Source organism: Triplophysa dalaica, chromosome 21, assembly GCF_015846415.1.
Source record: "Triplophysa dalaica isolate WHDGS20190420 chromosome 21, ASM1584641v1, whole genome shotgun sequence".
Classification (NCBI taxonomy): Eukaryota; Metazoa; Chordata; class Actinopteri; order Cypriniformes; family Nemacheilidae; genus Triplophysa; species Triplophysa dalaica.
Window position 1 is genome coordinate 10,027,335 of NC_079562.1, and position 19,685 is coordinate 10,047,019.

Below are 19,685 nucleotides of genomic sequence, written 5' to 3' on the forward strand. Positions count from 1 at the left end.
TCATTATCCTCGGGACAAGTTGACTCGACACCACAGCATGCATAAAGTATTAATTTAAATGCACAAAAAGTTGAACGTTTCTCCCATTTAGATTTGAAAAATTACTGGGACCTAAAAGCAGCGGTGATGAATATCGCTAATCCAACCCTTGATATAACAAGTCATGACAATTGAACCATATCTAAGCTACCGGCTCACCCCACCTCGCTCGTACAAAATCTCTCAGTGGAGATTTCCATTAGAGGCTTGATGTTCAGCGGGAAAATAAAGTTGGGGAAATTGAATGGATATCGCTTCATTTGGGCTGAAATGAAGTGTGACATTGCAAAGAATCTTTTATCTGACATTTTTCCTCTAAAGAAATTGTTACATTACACAGTAATGCGATTTAAAACTGCAGAGACGAATCGAAATTTAAGCAAATACTTGCTGAAAAGCACAACAGTGATAATGTAAAATTGCATTTAAAATAATCCAAATGCAGAGGACTTTAACTGGCTTGCATAAGAAAAGAGGAACGATTAATGAAAGAGATTAATGGAGGAGAAGCGTTCGGAGGCTGTGGGTTAACTTCACAGCCAGTGTGGTGCTAACACAGCAGGGTGGATGTAAAAGACTGAAGTGATTCGGAGAGTGATCAATTCGAGGGGTCCGGTCTTATTAAAGTGGATTAAGTACAAACACAAACCTGTCGGCCCTTATGAAGAAACATCAGGGAACTATTTACACATATATTATTAAAGGAACACTTCACTCAAAACTCAACCGTGATAATTTGAAAAAAAAATTTGGTCACCATTGACAATACATGCTTTTTATTACTTTACATTTATTACTATTTATTACATTACACTTATTTTTTCTGTTGAACACAAAAGAAGGTATTTTGAAGAATGTAGGAAAGCAAACAGTTTTGGGGCACAATCTTTCCTACTGTGGTTGTCAAGAACTGTTTGGTTACAAACATTCTTTCAAATATATTTCTCTGTGTTCATCAGAATGAAGAAAGTCACACAGATTTAGAACAACCCGAGGGTGAGTAAATAACAGCTTATTATTTTTGGGTGAACTGTCCCTTTAATGCAAGGAACCATTTGACAACTACACTGTATATTATTTTACCTTTGGTGTTTTTGACCACGTAAAACCATGTAAATGATCACTCCGTGATCCATGTCAAACCTGACATCCTCTATCACTGAGCATTTATAGATTCAGTACAAATACATTTAGTACATTTCTCAAACCCATTGAAAACCAATGCGTCCTGAATAATTAAAGTGTATTTTAAGGCTGCGCTTTAAATTTCTTCTTTGAAATGCACATACTGTAGCAGGCGTGAGCAGTGTTAAGTAAATCGAAAATTGACATCTGCTCTTTTTGTTTTACAAAGATGCTAGCAGACAAAAGACTCCAAAACATCTTTTCAGTGATGATTTACAATACATATTTTACAGTGTGCGCCTGTAGCATTGTTGCCCTTTTTCTTTTTTGTCTGCTGCTGTGCATAAGTATGAACAATATTATAGTAATGTTTAAGGATTACAGAAAATATACGAAACATACTTACCCAACAACATTATAAGGAAATCTCACAGCTCAGTGACATACAGGTGGATCATGAAGCTGTCACCACATTTAAATGGCAAGCAGTGCCTCTTGGGTTTCTCAGAGAAAGCTCTTGAGATAAAAGATAAGCGAGGGACATGTCTAGCTTGGTCAGGTGATTTTAATACTCTAATACATGCATCTCTTTGAAAATCAATCTCATTACACTCAAGAGAGCTCAGTTCTTTGATATTCCTATTTGTTGTTGTCGAGCACAAGATTTCTCTTTGTTGGTAAGACGGGGCAGTATTTACAAAACCAAAGTTTAACATATTCTCTTTTTATCTATCATTATGAAACTGTTGAATATTTGTTTGAAACACAAGTTTTCAATTTTGCTCAGTGGACCAAACAGCATCACTTCTGAGTGAAAATGCAGCCTATTTTTCCTGTTTGCTAGCGATGAAACTTTGATGAACATAAAATATGCTCAAAGGCTACGTATTTGAAAGATATTTGAAGGCAACATGGCTCTACAAACTGGGTTGTATACAGTACATTAATCCATATTTTCTTCATCACTCAATAAGATGCAGCATATAATTAACAGAGAGCGGTGGTAAGATTATGATACATAAATCCTCCATCCATCCATTTCTGATAAGATCTTGTGTTCAAAGGGACAAAGACATTCCAAACCATCCAGCTGAGTCGTAGAGCTGGAGATTAAACAGCATAATTTACTGTGATTGAAATCTAAGATGCAGGACATAAACCATCACCACCGGCTTAACAGACTCCGGCCAAACGCTTCAGAAGGACAGTCACTCTTAAACCTCATTAAGAAACACAAGCATCAAGACTGAGGCGACGAGGTGCTTTTCCCACCATGTGTCCCCTCAGGCAGAAAGAGGAACATATCCACACAACGTCTGATAAAGACAGGCATCGTAGAGATGGACATTGTGATGTTCTTAATGACCATTCCTGCAGGGCAATTGGACGGATGGATGGATGGACGTCGAGGACTTGCCAGCAGGAAAAAATGAGCGGAGGAGAAAAAACAGCCACAATGAACTGGTAATGAACGCAAGCTGTGTCCCTCAGGCCAGACCAGGCTTCAACTGCTGTCTTGAGTAGAATATGGATGTGAACATGGGTGAATAAAACTAAATGGTGATCTCCCGGTGTGCATAATTGCAGGGTAAAGGTAGGCCTCTGTTATCTAAAGAAATCTCACATATCTTATTTTCAACATTCATATATGTTTAAGATATTTAATTGTTTCATCAATGAGGTAAAACTGTTGTGTTTTAAAGCTTCAGAGCCATTAAATGCATTTTTAATTGCTATTAAAGGAATTATAGTAAAAACAACTTTAATTACTAAGTATTAAAATGAATTACTATTTTTTTTAAATCATTCACCCACATGTAACCCAAAACCTGTATATGACTCTTTCTTTCTCGGAACACAAAAGATGATGTTTTGTGTCTATATCATGCATGTCAATGTGGGGCAGTGTTGACTGGTTACCAACGTTCTTCAATATATCGTCTTTTGTGTTAGAAGAAAGTCATACAGTTTTGGAATGACTTTCATTTAGATCTATCCGTTAACATTTTTTAGATCCATTCTACAGTAAGACAGAAAGCCAAATAAATCTCATTCCATTTGATGAAAGCAATAGTTAAGTGCACACATGGCCTAACACCATCAAAGAATCTAATAAGTCTTTGTTAGTACAGAATTACTTTTTACTGATCTTAAATTTGTTTTAATACAACTGTAACACAGTCAAGGGCAAAAAGGTCATTGAAATGAATTTTATCAACTACGTTACTCTCCCCATTCCATAGCTGCCAAATGATATCTGCACATCCTTTAAACTTGACCAAGAACAGAATGTCTAATCCACAGACAAAGTATAAAGCCATCCAATAATATGCCTCTAATTCATGGTGTTGGCCTATAGATTTGTCCCGTTCTAGCCAGATTTGAAGACAAACAAATTGACTTCCGAACCCAATCTACTGACTGAAGACTGTCAACTTTAAGGGAAATCATTGCATCTGCATCTCTCTGAGGAGAGAAACCCACATGACGTTCTTGGATATTCGATCAATACAGAACAACCATTCCCTTTTAAATGATCCCTCTCAGGGTTCAAAGCTGTGCACCCTACACAAAGCCATTTACAACTTCCGGCTCTATAATGTCATGACGTGTTCGTGGTGAGGTAGGCTACACCGAGTTCAGAGCGAGACCAGTCTCACCTCGCCGCGCCCTAAATCCTCACATTTAAGAAATATGCTGCCTCCCGGTCCCCCTAAGACCACTCTCCTTTTCAGAAGCTCTTAGATGTTTCTGGGGGCCGTTTCACAGCTATTTTCCAGGGCAGTGGCTTCTGAGCTCAGAGCACTTAGATTCTCTCCTACTACCCCTCCCGGCACACCGACTCTTCTAATGCTTCACGCGTTGTTTGTCGTTTCCACAGTAACTTCCTGTTCTACCAAAAGCGATGCAGTAATGCTGTTAGCAACAGAACACAGCGTGTTAATTTACGGCGGTCGGTCCAGCTCGGGAACATTCATTACGAACACCACAGCCGATTGGAAAATGAGGAATGACTGTGCCTCTGGCAAGGCAAACAACGCTCTAACCCAGCCAAAGATTAAATTGTTTGTGTGAAATGATTGGGATTATTTAGTTTAAAAAGAGAGGAGATGAGAGCGAATGCAATAAAGAGGAATGATTAATGAAGTAGATCACTAGAGGTAAAAGCGTTAGGAGGTGATTTTTAGACACGGGCGGCGTGGCAGAGGTACGCAGCGGGGTGAAAAGACAGGCTGATAACAAAAATATGATCCTATTTTGGACGGACCAATATCAATTCTGGGTGCTAAGGCTTGGAAAGATGGCACAGATATTTGTTTTGCTGTTTTAGATTGCATTGCCTTCATTATTTATTTCGCGGAGATGAATGTTCAAATACAAATATAACTAGACTGTTGCCAACAGTGTAACTGGTTATTTTTTAAAATAAGGTGCAGGAAATTGTAGCTGAGCCTCGGCTCAGCCAGAAATGCTGGTGTCATGAATACTGCATCATTTCTGTAGGAAAAAAGAATAAGGACCCCAAATATAAAGTCTGTGTATGTGCATGTGTGTGTGTGTGTGTCTATAAAATGTCATTAACCCTCTTTTCTGCTCTACATCTGTAATGGGCTGCTAGGTCAAAAGTAGACAGTTGCTACATACCATCACAAATGATCATAACCCTCTTAATGGTGCAATGGGTCCCAATTACACCCAACAACATGACAGCCGCTGCAACTTTGCCACGTCTCCACACACACACCCTTCATTATAGAAGAGAGACTACAGGATCCTCCAACAGCATCCTTTTTACACATTCATACACTCTATCTCTTTCTTGCACACACACACCTTTGTCTGATGGCAAAAGCAGAGAGAGGAGATTGTTAGCAGAGAGGTCATTTGGCAGGCCAGTGTCTCTCTCACGGTTATCCCAGCGGAATAGACTCTAAAACACACGCCTCCACTATATACAATTAAAGGGTGTCAGAATGGTGTGCTATCTATCCGAAATCTGGCGCTGGTGTTACATCACAAGTGTTTTCAATTATGCTGATTATACGCAAATGTTTGGACAAATTAAGACTAATTATTCGACCAGAGAAAACAGCGGTCGGTAATGATGTGTTTGTTTGTCAGAACCCAACTCAATCGAATAAAAAGCTGCGTTCGCACACTTTAAAAGGTAAAGCGGACTGCAAAGCGCAAGGAATTATTCCAATTATTTTCCATCTGAAGGCTCGCTAAAAACCAAAAGCTCTCGTGCGTTCCACAAGTTCTGTAGAGAAAAGGCATTTTAGAGCAAAGTTTATTGTCTTTTTAATTAATATTCCTCAAGAATACAAGCTTTGCCACCGACAGGGCCAACGGATCATGGGTTTTATTTTTCTGAACTAATCATCTAAATATTAATTGCAGAGGAATATGCAACTACTGGCAGAAATCCCCAATTCCTTCACTGTGTATTATCGGATAGATGTTATTCATTTCAGCTGACTGAACAACATATAAACATATTCAACTCATCTGATAAACCTTAGCACAGCGCATACAACCATACAGATATCAAAGAGCCATGACATAACTATCCACTTAGTGTTGTTTAACACCAAAGTCTAATAACGTAGAGATGAAGCCAAGTTCATCGACTTAGAATAATAATAAGAGTTTCAAAACCAATAAAAGGAAAATTTAAACTTTACAGTTCAAATAACATGTTTTATACAAAAATAGTTTACCTAAGTGTTAAGAAAGTCCCCCATAGACAAAAAGCATTGCAATGCTTGTAAATCTGCACTAATAAGAAATATTATTATGAGTTTTCAAAAACTGTTCTGAAAAGTCAAAATACTGCATGGCACAGATGCGATCTAGAGCTTAACCTGCACTGAACCCGCTTTTAAATTCAATGCATTGCATAACTGTGGAAATATATTATTATTGATACTGAAATGATAAGGCAACACTCGGCAGTCCAGCTAAGTGAGTTTCCACTACAATGGTTATTAAGCACTTTATTTCCTCTGCGGAGGTGCACAGAAATCCTGCACAGATTATGCTGCACCATTATTCAAATGGAACTAAACTCATTTCAACTTCAGCTATTATCAGGTCGGGTCTTGTCCAATTCTTTTCCTCTATACTGTAAGCTCACACAGAAATCTGAAGTTCATTTTAAGCGCATTTATCTTTGTGCAAGCGCTCTTGAAGCTTGCCCTTGTGTAGGACAGAGTTACCTTGCTAAATGAAAAATAGTGTGTACGTGTATGCATGTGTTTGTACATACATGTCAGTGTTCAACAACTCCCACACTCCGGTTCAGATGGCATATATTTGTGATTTATAGCACTTAGCATTCAAGTGTAATGTAGTCAGCTCTGCATAGCGTGTTTCCAGCCCTCCTGGTGACAGCAAGATATAAAAGAGGGACACCATGCTGTGGTCAAATTATTTTCCTCATCACTGCTGTCTTTGAAGTGCAATTGGACATTTTGTCACTTTGGGTTTTGTCTACCATTATGCCTGAGATTCACAGCAAACTGTGTAAATTGGAAATGACAAAGATTTCTGTTATATTATGCAATAAAACAAAGAATTGAATGACTGAACCTTTGCTCCTAGCCTGTTTTAGCATATACAGTACATATGTCTGTCTGTTGGAAAAATAGGACATCACGAAGTGTAATGTTTCGGTTTTACATACAGTTTACGTAAATGTGTGAGGGAAATAAAAACACAAAATTAATCCATTTATAATGCTTAGGGAAAAATACACCTCTGAAAACTTCTGCAAAAGTGTTTACTTGGCGAGAAAAAGAATGAACTTGGTAAGCTTAATAATGCTATTTTATGGATTCCTTTTATGTGCCAAAAGCATCAGTAATTAAACTTCATGGGAACAAGTTAACTGTACACTGAACAATAATTCAGTCCTTCCAAGCGTTTTATTCTTCATTCTATATATATATATATATATATATGTAAAACATTATTGTACACAAAGAGCTACAGGTATCACCTTTTTAGCTGGTGGAGTTAATCTGTCTCCTAGATCTTAATTTGCTCTTGCCAGCCCCTACAGTAGGATAGAAACATCACAAATTTTATTACAGATAGCAGTTGTATGAAAGGAAAAGTCTTTTTTGGCTACTACATTTTTATGTTACCGACCATTCAGAATTTTTATTAGCCAGAAAAAACACTGATTATCGATGCATTCATACTGTGTTACTCGATTCTACTACATAAACAACAAATAAAAGTTACCAGAAAATAAGATTAAGGATTACCAACGTGATATTCCTGCATTAACATTAAAGAGCCGCCTATTGTTCAATAAAAATAACAAAGTTAAAACTTAAGTATGTTTTTGTATGCAAACCCCTGAAGCGAGTTAGCATTTTAGCACTTCCGGTTCCATCGTCCCCAATGTCAATGGGTTTTCTGAATGGGCTTTTGGTAAATCGCCTGAAATAAGATCTGTGCTTAACAAACCTATAACACAGTTCAAAGTTGGGAAGGAAGGAGTCAGGAACCGGCAAACATTTAAATAAAGTTTAATCAAAAATAAACAAACCATAACACGGAAGTAAAAGACCGGCAGCCACCTAGCGGTCAACTGCCGGCCACGAGAACATAAACACATGTCCGGGCCCAGTCCTCTCTCGTCAGCAGTCCCGTCGCTCGTCCTCTTATGCTCCCGATTTCCTCCGTGAGATATGCGGGACCGGTGTGCGCCCCGCCTCCCGTCCCGCCTTCTTCACCACAAACCCTTTAAATATTTTCAAGTTTTAATCTATTACATAAAACACACCAGTTATAACCACTAGTGATCCTTTAAGTTTAATGCCTTATTGTGTCTTAAAAATGGCGGTTGCTTACAATTGGTTAAAAGCGACTTCTTCCTTTGGCGGGGACGTTAGATGTCATCACGCATAGAATCCCCATCTCTAAAAACGTGGATGGGGATTCATTTACGGAGTTTACGGTTTAGTGGTGGTGAAGTTGATATCGAACGAACGTAGTATAGTCTGTTTATAGCCTCATGTTAGCTTTATCCTTCTGGTGATTATAAAGGCTTTAAAGGTAACAAATGTTGTGTTCATTTTTAAAGATTATCTTTACGTGCAAACATCATAAACCATTGTTAATCACTGATCTTATTTGTATGGGAAAACTGCATTTTGAGTTGAGGCAACCTGTGCGGTGCTAACTTTCGGATTAGACTACGACAATACATCATGCCTGCACAACTGTTGAGTATCTGCGTGACACATATTTCCCAGCAAATTGAGAGAATATAATTTATGGAACAGGAGAAATCAACTAAATGATTTGGATTTTTATCAGCATTTGGTGCAACTTTTCAAACCCTAATCTAATCTACTAAAGCAATGGGTCTGTAATCATGTAATATGTCTTCAATATTATTTGACATATTTGCAATATTTCATCAATAAATTCCTTCAACAGTAAATTATGTGAGCAATGGCATGCACATCAATACTATAGCTCTTAATGTCTGAATGATGATGTCCCATTATCACCTGAAGAATTTTATTATTACCATCATAGACCATTTAAATTTCAGCATCACTGAGAACCCTCCTGAGCTATGAAAGAGCAACCACTAAGCATCTAACAATTTCGTATAGCTAAGCTCTTTCCATCCATGTCTGCGTGACATACCTGAACTAATAATTTTCAATTATATGTCATTTAAGTGCACATGCTTAATGGACGCGTTGCTTCATGAAATTATATCTTGTATTGTAAAACTACAGTGCTGTCCAAGCAGAAAAAGCTTTAGCTGTAGTGCTCCTGAAGATATATCTGATGGATTCTTTCCTAGAAGAGGCTGCTGGTTTTATAAACACGAGGAGGGGAATCCACGTGTGTGTAGCTAGACGGCACAGGAAAGTGGATAATAATTTCCTTCCCACCCCCCAGCACTTCCTCACTACTTGCGAAACTTGGTTGCTATTTTATTTACATGTGAACTCTAGGAAAAGGACACATTTAGAAAATGCAGGTATGCATTCAGATAAGGCACACATACACATGCAATGTAAATCCCTGTGCATTTTACACATTTTTACTGCACTAATGTTCAAGAAGGCACATTTTGTATTAGGGCTGAATCCAAGTGAAATCCCCATCAGATACAATCTGGAATTTGCTCTTAAACCTCGCCTAATGGCAGAACGTGTAAGAGCACTTCAAACACAGCGTGTCCTACCAGCATCTCACTTGGGGACAGCCTTTGATCATTTCAAGCCCTAAAAGCCTTAATTTCACAAACGCCAAAATCATCAAAGGGATGCAACAATTAGCAGTTTATAAGAGAGCGCTCAGTGCGCTTAAAGTCGCAGCTTGTTTCATCGACTACAATTAGGAGAAATCATCCAGTTAAACTTTCAAAGCTTATGATTTTCTTTTGAATATGTGATGTTTATTTATTGAATTATATATGCAAACTCGTCCAAAAATTTGATGTTTGTTTATGCTTGTCTGGATAGTCGACCGCAACAAGTTACATCATATTGCCTATGTTGCTATTTCTATTTTTTCCCTGCTGCCTAGTAATGTTTTTTTGTAAATGCACGTAAATATAAATATTAATTATTTACTCATTAGCATTATATGTCACATTATTGGACACATGTATGGAATTTTTGTCAACTGCCCATACAGTATATAACCAAGTTGAAAATGAATGCATACTATTATGTGTATAGTAAGCAGGGCAAACTCAATGATTTAATTAATTAACCAATAAAGCCTTTGATCTTGAGCCACTTTAATTTCAAAACAAAACAAAGTGATGTTTGTTAAATTAACCCCGGAAATAATAACCAAAACATTCGCAGATTAAAAGATCAACCCAGCAGGGGCCGTCGGAGGCATAAGTAATCAGAGATTGCAATTAAGAATCGCTCTGGATTTATTGCCGAGAAAAAATATGTGATTATGTACGTGATTCCACCCCTTCCCTCTCAAACCCATTCCAGAGAATTTCTAGTAAACAGCTAGGCCTACATAGCTCAAAGGTACTCTTCCATCCCCAATAAAGCAGAAATGAAGTGGTATAAAAATCATTTGATATCTCGAACATCCCGTTGTTTCCATTTGATCCGTTTTGCTTCACGCAAATTCGAGTTTAAAAGAGAAATAAAATGTTTTGCACATCAGAGAGCTGCAGAAGGATGCAGCTCAAGTCGGATATAGAGGAGCGTTTGAAAACTGCCGGCGGTGAGGAAGAAAGAGAAGGAAGGAAGGCAAGAAAAAGATGGCAAGGCATCGCGATTAATGTATCTCAGTGGCAGTCAGAATAAGGCGGAATCTCTCTATTTCTGATTAGTTTTATCTGATGTGCGTATTTATCATTCTCTCACTTTTTATCTCTGAACTTCATACCGAACGCCCACATCAAGGTGCAATTTCCAGTTCTGTCGCCTAAGAAGCCACGTCATTTTCAAGATTAGAAAGATTGCTGCGTTATTATAAGGCTATAATACAGCAGGCTAGTTTAAAATGGCACACTTGGACCCCTGGGGAATTATTTACTGTAGGAGTGTACTAATCCCCGTAATCATTTCTTAGTTTGATTATATGTAGTTAATTCTCTTTCATTAAAGAAGCTAATTATGCAGCTTAATTAGACGCTCGGTTTTCGATACACTGTCATTTACACAAAATATACCACAACAATCTGATATTTTTGATTAGGTTTCACAGAGCTTTTTTCCAGACTGTGAATTGGGTCGAGAGATGCATGTAGCTTTTAAGGGATAGTTCATCCAAAAATAAATATTTTGTCATCATTTATTCACCCTCATGTCATTTAAAACCTGTAGGCTATGTGACTTTTTTTTCTGTGCAACAAAAAAGAAGATTTTTTAGAAATTGTTTGTTTTTTGTCCATACAATGAAAGTCAATGGGGACCCAATGTTGTTCGGTTGTCAACATTCTTCAAAATATAATTCTTTTTTGTTCTGCAAAAGAAAGTCATACAGGTTTGGAATGACATGAGGGTGAGTGAATGATGAAAGAATTTACATTTTTGGATGAACTTTTCCTTTAACTTTATAAAAGAGTAGTCTGGACATTTTAGACATTTGCAAGAATACTAGATAATTATTCTTGCAAAAAATCAGAACTGCACCCAAGTTTTTCACCAACTGTTGCACCTGTGTATACGGTTGAGTGACAATAAAGGGATTTGATTTGATTTTTGATTTGATTATTGTTTTAAGCAACAACAAAAAAACACTCATATTGGTTTGGAACAGTATGTGGTTGAGTTCATGATGACATTTTCTTTCTTTTGGATGAACTGTCCCTATAATTCACCCGTTTATAGTTTAAGGTCCCATAATTTCATTCCCACACAGTAAAATGCCTGCCTCCCGTCATGCCCTCCATTTCACCTGGCACAGTAATATTTAACTCAACCACTTACTGTTATCACTATTTCTTTCTCGAGGGCAAATCATCAGCCCGCTTGTCACCATGTTGCCTTTACCTGATAACCTTCAGGTCCTGAGGCTATTACCCACAACCCCCTCCCCTCTAGATGAGCTTGAAAAAAGCACCAAGCAACAGGGACAACTCTTACAGTGGCTATTTCCCAATAACCGCTGCAATTCGTTCCTGTTGAAAAGATCTCAGTCCGTCCCTGAGAGCTGAGAAAGATCAATAGTGCTTCAACCCTCTGGTACACACTACACATTACACCTTCTGGATATTAAAAGAATGAAGAGGTGATGTTCCGTTCACACTGTAACTCCTGAGCAGTGTGATCCAGATGTACGGAAGCTTTTGTCATGAGAAAACACTTTGTGCTTTTCCTCTCTCTATTTTTCTATCTTCAGCTGTCTCGTGTACTGTTAAATAAATAAATAACAAAGAGACAGAACGAGAAAGAAAGAGAGAGTATCAGAGAGCGAGAGAGGGAGAAATACGATACAGGGAACCACGCTCAAGGTCACCGTCATGGCCATGGGTCTCTTTGATGATATCAAACCCTTCAAGCCAGCACAGCCCAAGCATCATAAATGAATGAGGGCGCGAGAGAGAAACATTGACCATCCTGTCAGACTCGTCATAAACAATACATCAGACGCAAGAGAAGTCGGGACATGATAGGTTGATCTTCATGAGACCTTGTTGCAACAAGTGATGGCCGGGCAGTTTTTTCCCTCATTGGCGAGCACAGCATATTTCTTTACACTGCAAAGTGCAGATTTTGCTCACACCCCTCACCTTGTTTTTAGCAACTCCAACAAACACATGCATTATAAAGCAGCTCTGTTAAATGGGGTGCTAGCTTGTTTCTGGAAATGTCTTCTAGAGAAAGTGCATAAGGATGCAGACCAATTTCCATGAATATTTAATTCTCCTGTCGGATACTTAATGACTGTCCGTAATGCAAGCGGTCCTTTCCCCAAAAGGAGAATTTGACTCCCTGTGCCCAGATTAACTCAGACATGAGACAATTAAAACTCAGATTTCTCATCTCTGTGCTTGAAGCTGATGAAAGGCATTGTTCACCAAGAAATATAAACTCGGTCATTATTTACACAGCATTTTCTTTTAAATTTATAGTGCTGTAATTTTTTTATGTGGAACACAAAAAGAGAATTAAGAATGTTTTCCCTTTCTTAAGTCAAACACAAATGGATTTATTAAAAATGGATTGTAGAACCACTGAATGGTGCCTGAGTTTTTGAAGATCCGAAAAGCACATCCATCAAACATAGAAGAAATCATTACGTTTATTTTACATAAAGAAAATACATTTTCCTACATATTATTATAAATTGAATAACACATAAGTAAAAATATATGGAAATACATTATTATTATAGCACTCCTGTATATTTTCTAGTATATTCCCATATTTTTGCAAAGGGCATGTCAGGAATATGCCACGAAGCGGAACCCAAAAGCAGGCGGATGATTCGAAACTCAAAACTTTTATACACAAAATAAAAGAACCACGAAAATGACAACAGAACAATGATAAACGTCAAAACCTTCCCACGAGAGGGAAAAACACTGCTAAACACTTCTTCAAGAACTGGATAAGACCAGGAATGCTGGAACTAGGTAAGTATGATAACAAGGCAAAATGAGACAGCACAGGACACCAAACATAAGGGCATTAAATAGGGGAACTAACAAGGGATAATTACACTAGGCAGGTGGAAGGGATAATTACAGGCGGGAAGCTAGACGAGGAAACGAAGGGGCGGAGTCTAAACGCTACAGGGGAGCACATGGCCATCATAACAAACAATGGCGATGTGATTCCACTCAAAACACTTGGGACGTTAAGATCCTGCTACAAGAAAACATGACAAGGTGAGGCAGGATCATGACAGGGCAGTGGAATAAAACATGTCTTCAAAGGTAAAATAATATGTTTGTGAGAGAAAAAAGATTAATATTTTAAGCTCATGTAGCAAACGTCACGTGTCATATCCACATAAACAGACAATCCAGCAAGGTAAGTTTAAATAAGAATGTAGAATCTCATTGGTTTTTGCGTGTCATGCTCGTTTCATCACGTGTTTTGTGAGGGTTAGTAAATTATTGGGTAACTCTCATTTGTCTGTGAACTATTTCTTCAAATCTTCTCAGCTATGAAAGCTCCTCTGAGCAATACAACTGATTCTTGGCGTGGTTTAGAACGACATGAGGGTGAGAAATTATAGGAGTAGTTCATTTTCAAAACACATTTTCATGATAATTTACGTACCCCCATGTCATCCAAGATGTTTATGTATTTGTTTCTTTAGCCAAATCTTTTTTTTAGGTTTTTGATGAAAACATTCCTGAATTTTTCTCCATAAAGTGGACTTCAATGGACTCCAAACGGTTGAAGGTCAAAATGATAGTTTCAGTGCAGCTTGAAAGAGCTTTAAACGATACTAGACGATGAACAAGGCTCTTATGTAGCGAAACGATCTGTTATTTTCTGGAAAATATAAGAATGTTATTGTGGCAAGGGGGGTGTGGTTTAGTGACGTCTGTATCGGCCAGGAGAGACACGGGAAAGACGGTAAGCAAATGAGCCGATTGCAGATTAAGATCACCTGCATCTCGTTACAGTGATTGGTGAGGAGACAGCTTAAAAAGCTCACACTCCTGTGGATCGAGGAGAGAGAACTGGGAGATGTTGACGAGTCCTGTGGGATCAAAGAGTGGAACTATTATCCGTAAGGTCAAGTCGTGTGGACTGCCTAAGGAATCTATCACCTGATGTATGAAGCGCCATTTGCGCCATTTTGTTTTGAAAATAAAAGAATCACACGTCTCCCAGTGAACGCCGACCCCGTGTCCTTCCTTTTATATATAGATACTTTGGACCTTGTTACAGTTATGCTTTACAAACACATGCTTCATAAACAAATGTTATGCTCTCCTTGCTCTGTTCTGCGATGCTTGTTCATGACTTCATGTAATACGTAATTACGTTGAAAACTTGCACGTTAAACTTGTTAACACTGACTCTTTACTTCCGCCTACGTCAAACGATCTTTTCAATGTAATTACGTATTTTGTGAAGTCATGAACGCGCATCGCAGAACAGTGCAAGGCGAGCATTTGTGTTTATAAAGCATACACTATATATATATTTTTTTAAATGACCGATCGTTTCACTAGATAAGAGCCTTATTCATCGTCTGATATTGTTTAAAGCCCTTTGAAGCTGCACTGAAGCTGTCATTTTGACCTTCATCGTTCGGAGTCCATTGAAGTCCACTATATGTAGAAAAATCCGGAATGTTTATCATTAAAAACCTTAATTTCTTTTCGAATGAAGAGACAAATGTTTTTCTCCACACTAGTTTTTATTATATTTGAGCACCTGGTTTAGACACAGTGTTACAAAATCAACAGTGATATGCGCTAATCAATTAGCTGACACATTTATGAAGTAAAAAAAGAAGAATTTACATAAAGCAGACACCTGCGTTAACCTGCTGCACCTTTGCTCTACTGGACTGTAAATCATTTCAATCAGCAATGTAATCACCACTTTAATTAAACATTTCAAGCAGCAATCACAATAATTATCTAAAGTGGACACATACGTCAGCAGACAGATCAGTAGAAATTCATACGCGAGGCAAAGACAGAGTAAAAGAAGGTGCTTAACTGCAGAATTAGAGCGAGAATGGGTTTTTAATCGTGCAGTTAATGTTGAGGAAATGTGCAGCTTGGAGAAGGCTGACAGTGTAAATTACCTTTTATAGTTCATGAAGGATATGACACCAGCTGGGCCCCCGGAATTCCTACATTGCTTCCGCAAGCTCGCCTTCTCTCAGTTCGCCTCTTCTAGAGACAAAAGAGCCTGTTCAAATGGGAGAAAATGAATGTGGTTTTGATGGACAGTTTTCATCATCGAACCATAAAGATTAATCACGGTATATCTCAAACGGTCTTTATCACCGTCGAGGCTGATCTTGGTTTATTGAAACAATGATGTAATGTAGTGTGCGCCCATCCCGGAAAATGAAATGATCAAACTTCCCTCCACAGAACACAACCTCACTGTCTTCATACCTCATCCATCTGCTCGATTTTTGTTTCTTTCTCTTCATATTGTCTTTCTGTAACATCCCACCCAGGTTTTAGCATAAAGTATATTCAGTAGGTTCTGCTATTGAAATGCACATTAGGGGGAACAAGGGTGTTGTTTATTTTGCTTTTGTGTTCTCAATCTGACCACATTGTTGTCATATTGATCTGTAGGTTTATAGGTTAAGAGCAGGGTTTAGCTAGTTTAAAAAAAGGAAAACACTCTCCACACAACATGCAATACAATTATATATTTTGCACATAATCTGTTACCACAGCGGGGGGTGAGCATGTACGACTATGAGTTCACACCTCTGGGTAATTTTTAATTTGTTAGATTGATGGTGTAACAACATTCCCCTGCCTCCTTTACTTAATATATGACAATATTGGCAACATCACGAGTCCAACCATCCAACAATGCAGGATAGTGATGGAAATACACATTCCCAAACCTAATGAAACAACAGGAAGAGGGTTCTCATTAGGATGGATCTATGTAAGAAAATAGCGAAGTGAGGAAAAAAACAACCACCGCAGAGCTCTTCATCTCAATTTGTTCCAAGGCTTCATGACCTCCATTAGAGATTCAGAAACGAGGAGGCATTATGAAAATTGTAGCGTTTTTTTTACACACAGTATTTCTGAATAGCGTAACCTTTGGGAAGTTAAGAGATCTTCTGTGAGTGTTTTGAAGCTTTGTAGATTATTCCTCCCCTTCCATTTTGCAGTTCACCTCTGTAGGTGTGAGGTACCCAAGTGAGATACTCTAAAGAGAAATTACACTGCTGTTTTGCAGATCCTCTGAACATGTTCAGACTAACGTCGATGGGGGGTGAAATGTAACAATTTTTATGTGCAGGATTCTGATGTCAATGAGGAGGAAATGTGGCTTTCTTTGACTATTTATTCGATGTGACATCCATCTATAATCATGCACTTTTCTAGGATTGTGAGCACCACAATAAATGGATGCTAAACGATTATAAACTAATAGCAGGAAAATTAAACATGATTTAGTCCACGCATTACTGTCAGACTATGTCGGATGGTTTGAGTTCTACAGCACTAATGTAGAGTTTAAATGCGTTCAATGCGTCTGCAGAGAGATTTTTCTATTATACAATATGTGGTCTTAATGTTGCATGATCAATAAATGCAAAAAACAATCCCATCTGCATGTAGCAACAAGTTCAGGTCTTATATTGTTAAAGGTAAAGTATATTATATAATATAACTATGCCTTCTGAGGTGTATAAAGACCTAACATAATAAAGAGTTAGGTCTTTATTACCTTAGAATGAGCTATTTCTATCTACATACACTGCAATTATGTTTCATAAATACGTTATCTCCTTCGGCAAAAGAAGCAAAAATGTGACAGTGTCTTTGTTCTGTGTCAGCCTCCGTAATGTTTGGAAAGGGAGGAGTGAAGTGAGGCACTGGTTGCAATTCGCAACCTCACCGATAGAATTTCATACATTGAACCTTTTAATGGATTTTAAAATTGACATCACGTTTTTATGGACTCACACACCCAGTCTGTCCTCAAGGATATTGTGCACGTTATACAGTAGGAACTTTGGATTGAAATCAGCTAACAAAAGGCTAAACAACATGGCAACCAATTTAAGTGAGATAAGCCCCGTAATGAAAACAGTCCTGTTTGAATGAAGCAAAAATAGCTAAGAGCTGTAAGTCTGAAGTGGAATAGATGACAAATTCAATCTGAATGTGGTTACTGTGCTGACACAATAACAAGACACATTTCATTTAGACATTTGGAGGAGTTACTATTATATATTTTGAATACAGCAAATAATGATGGGTGAATGTTTTTCCTGCTTGTTACCTCTATAAATGTTTGTCTGTGTTGCATTACTAAAGCAATTGAGTGCATTGTTTAAACAAAACATTTTTAACATTTATCTATTTCTTGTTGATAAAACATGCTTTTGATAAAGAAGAATAGGGGTCTGAATCAATAACCCATGCTTCACTGTCATATGAGATAATATGCACAAGAAAAGCGTTACGCAAGAATAGATTAGATTATACAATAGGAAATGATTTGGAAACTTTTCATCGTAACTTCTTTTACATATGCAAAGGGACAAGCTTCTCCGTTGTGCAATTCATGTGTGATATGATGACCAGCAGCATTTTTCCTTTCCTAAGCACTTTCCAAAGGACTGAGGTGTCATGTTTAACTAGAGCAGACTTTCTCCCTGTGGAGCAGACCCGACTCGCATGGAAAAGGCCCTGTGAGGACAGCTAAGCATTAAAGGAAACAGCTTCGACCTGGCTGAGATAAAGATGCTTCTCTTGGGAGTACTGCTGTAATGTGGTCCTTATTAAGATATCTACTATTTGTATTAGACCCCCCACCGCCCCTGTTTACAAACATGCCTAATAAAAATACACACCATGGGTAAAGAAGGGGTTAACAAGCAACGCACTGGCAAATATTCAACCAATAAAACCAACCGTTTTCCTACAAAGATGTCAAGCACATTGTAAATAAACTATAACTTGTTTTTAAAGAGTGAATTTATAGACTCTTGCGTGGGTCTATGTGCCAGTCCAGAGACATTCATTATTCCAAAACAATTTGATAGATGTGATCATTAATTCGAAGACATGAGCTAGCGCGCAGCAGAGGCTGGTTGTAAAGGTTGGATTTATCATGCTGACATTTGGCAAGCCAAAACGACGCTCACACTTTTGAATGCGGTCAAGTAGCTTTGTGTTCCTCACTGCTTTTTCACGAACCTAACACGTTTCATACATGCTTAGGTGGGAGAGATGTGAAGAGCATGACAGAGAAACAGAGGAACATAAAACACGCTAGCTGCAGTTTTCGAGTCGTGAGCTCGCGTGCGATCAGTTCTTCTCGGATGCCGTCACACCTCATATGTTCCGCTCAGTGGCATGATGCGTTTGGCAAAGCACTCAAAATAAAGGTCAGAACCATCAGTATCAGCAATCCACAAGGCAAACGGTGAACAGAAGCCAGTGGAGGGAGGGCATTCTGCTCATTAATCTACAGCACTGAAACTCAAGAATACAGCCACACTTTTGATCTATTGCCATCCTGTGACCTGAATCACATTTCATCGAGTGGCAATTAAACTCCGTGATGGCACAAATCACAATTAACACGTCAAAATCTTCTGTACTCTTGTAGAAAAGGTATAAACAATAAGAAATAAATGAAGCACTAGCTGTGTCCGAAATTAACTTTTGGCCACACCTGGTATTGGCAAGTGAGTTAAGAAAATATCACAGCCATACATTTTTCTTAATGGTGGCAAGATTCATAACAAGAAACAGCGCAGATCAGTATCTGGGGTCGAAGCATTGAAGAACATGTGGAGAAGAATAACTTTAGTCGCTGAGTTCTGAACTTAAACTTGTTTGTCGACAGATTTCTTCTTCTGTAAGCTTCTATGAGTTGTTTGACTGCATAAATGTCTGACTCGTTATTTATTTTAATTATTATTTCGCAGTTTTTCATAAATTAGGCGTAAACTGGCAAGTAATTCCATTTTAATTTACTCTCCAAAGCCAATTTTGCCTTTATTCGGAGCGTGGTGAGTGTTCATTTTAAACTCTAAGTACATGTGACAGTTTGCTGTAAAACAAAACTCTTCTATAAAATTAAGAAAGTTTACAGTTCTCTTTAACAGCTGATAAAACCACATCAAGAGAATTGGTTGAGCTTCTGTAGTTTATTACTATGCGAGCTAGACGGGCATTAACAAACTAACAAGAAATTGAAAGTGTCAAGGCCCCCTTGACATAAGAATGAGTCTCATAAAAATGATAGAAGTAAATTGTTAACACGGACAAATCGCATCACCTAAGATGAACTGTGCTTTCAAATCATAAATAGACAGCAGACTATTGGCACAAAAAATAGAAATGTTTGAGTTTTAGAAAGTGCCTG

General features: G+C 38.0%; 1 long non-coding RNA gene across 1 annotated transcript in view; it reads right to left on the bottom strand.

Moving 5' to 3' along the window:
• Positions 1-19,685, bottom strand: part of LOC130409955 (uncharacterized) — a 56,955-nt gene that overhangs the window by 4,578 nt on the left and 32,692 nt on the right. Inside the window, exon 2 of the long non-coding RNA XR_008904956.1 lies at positions 15,403-15,509. This is a non-coding gene — a long non-coding RNA (uncharacterized LOC130409955). The remainder of the gene's footprint in view (positions 1-15,402; positions 15,510-19,685) is intronic.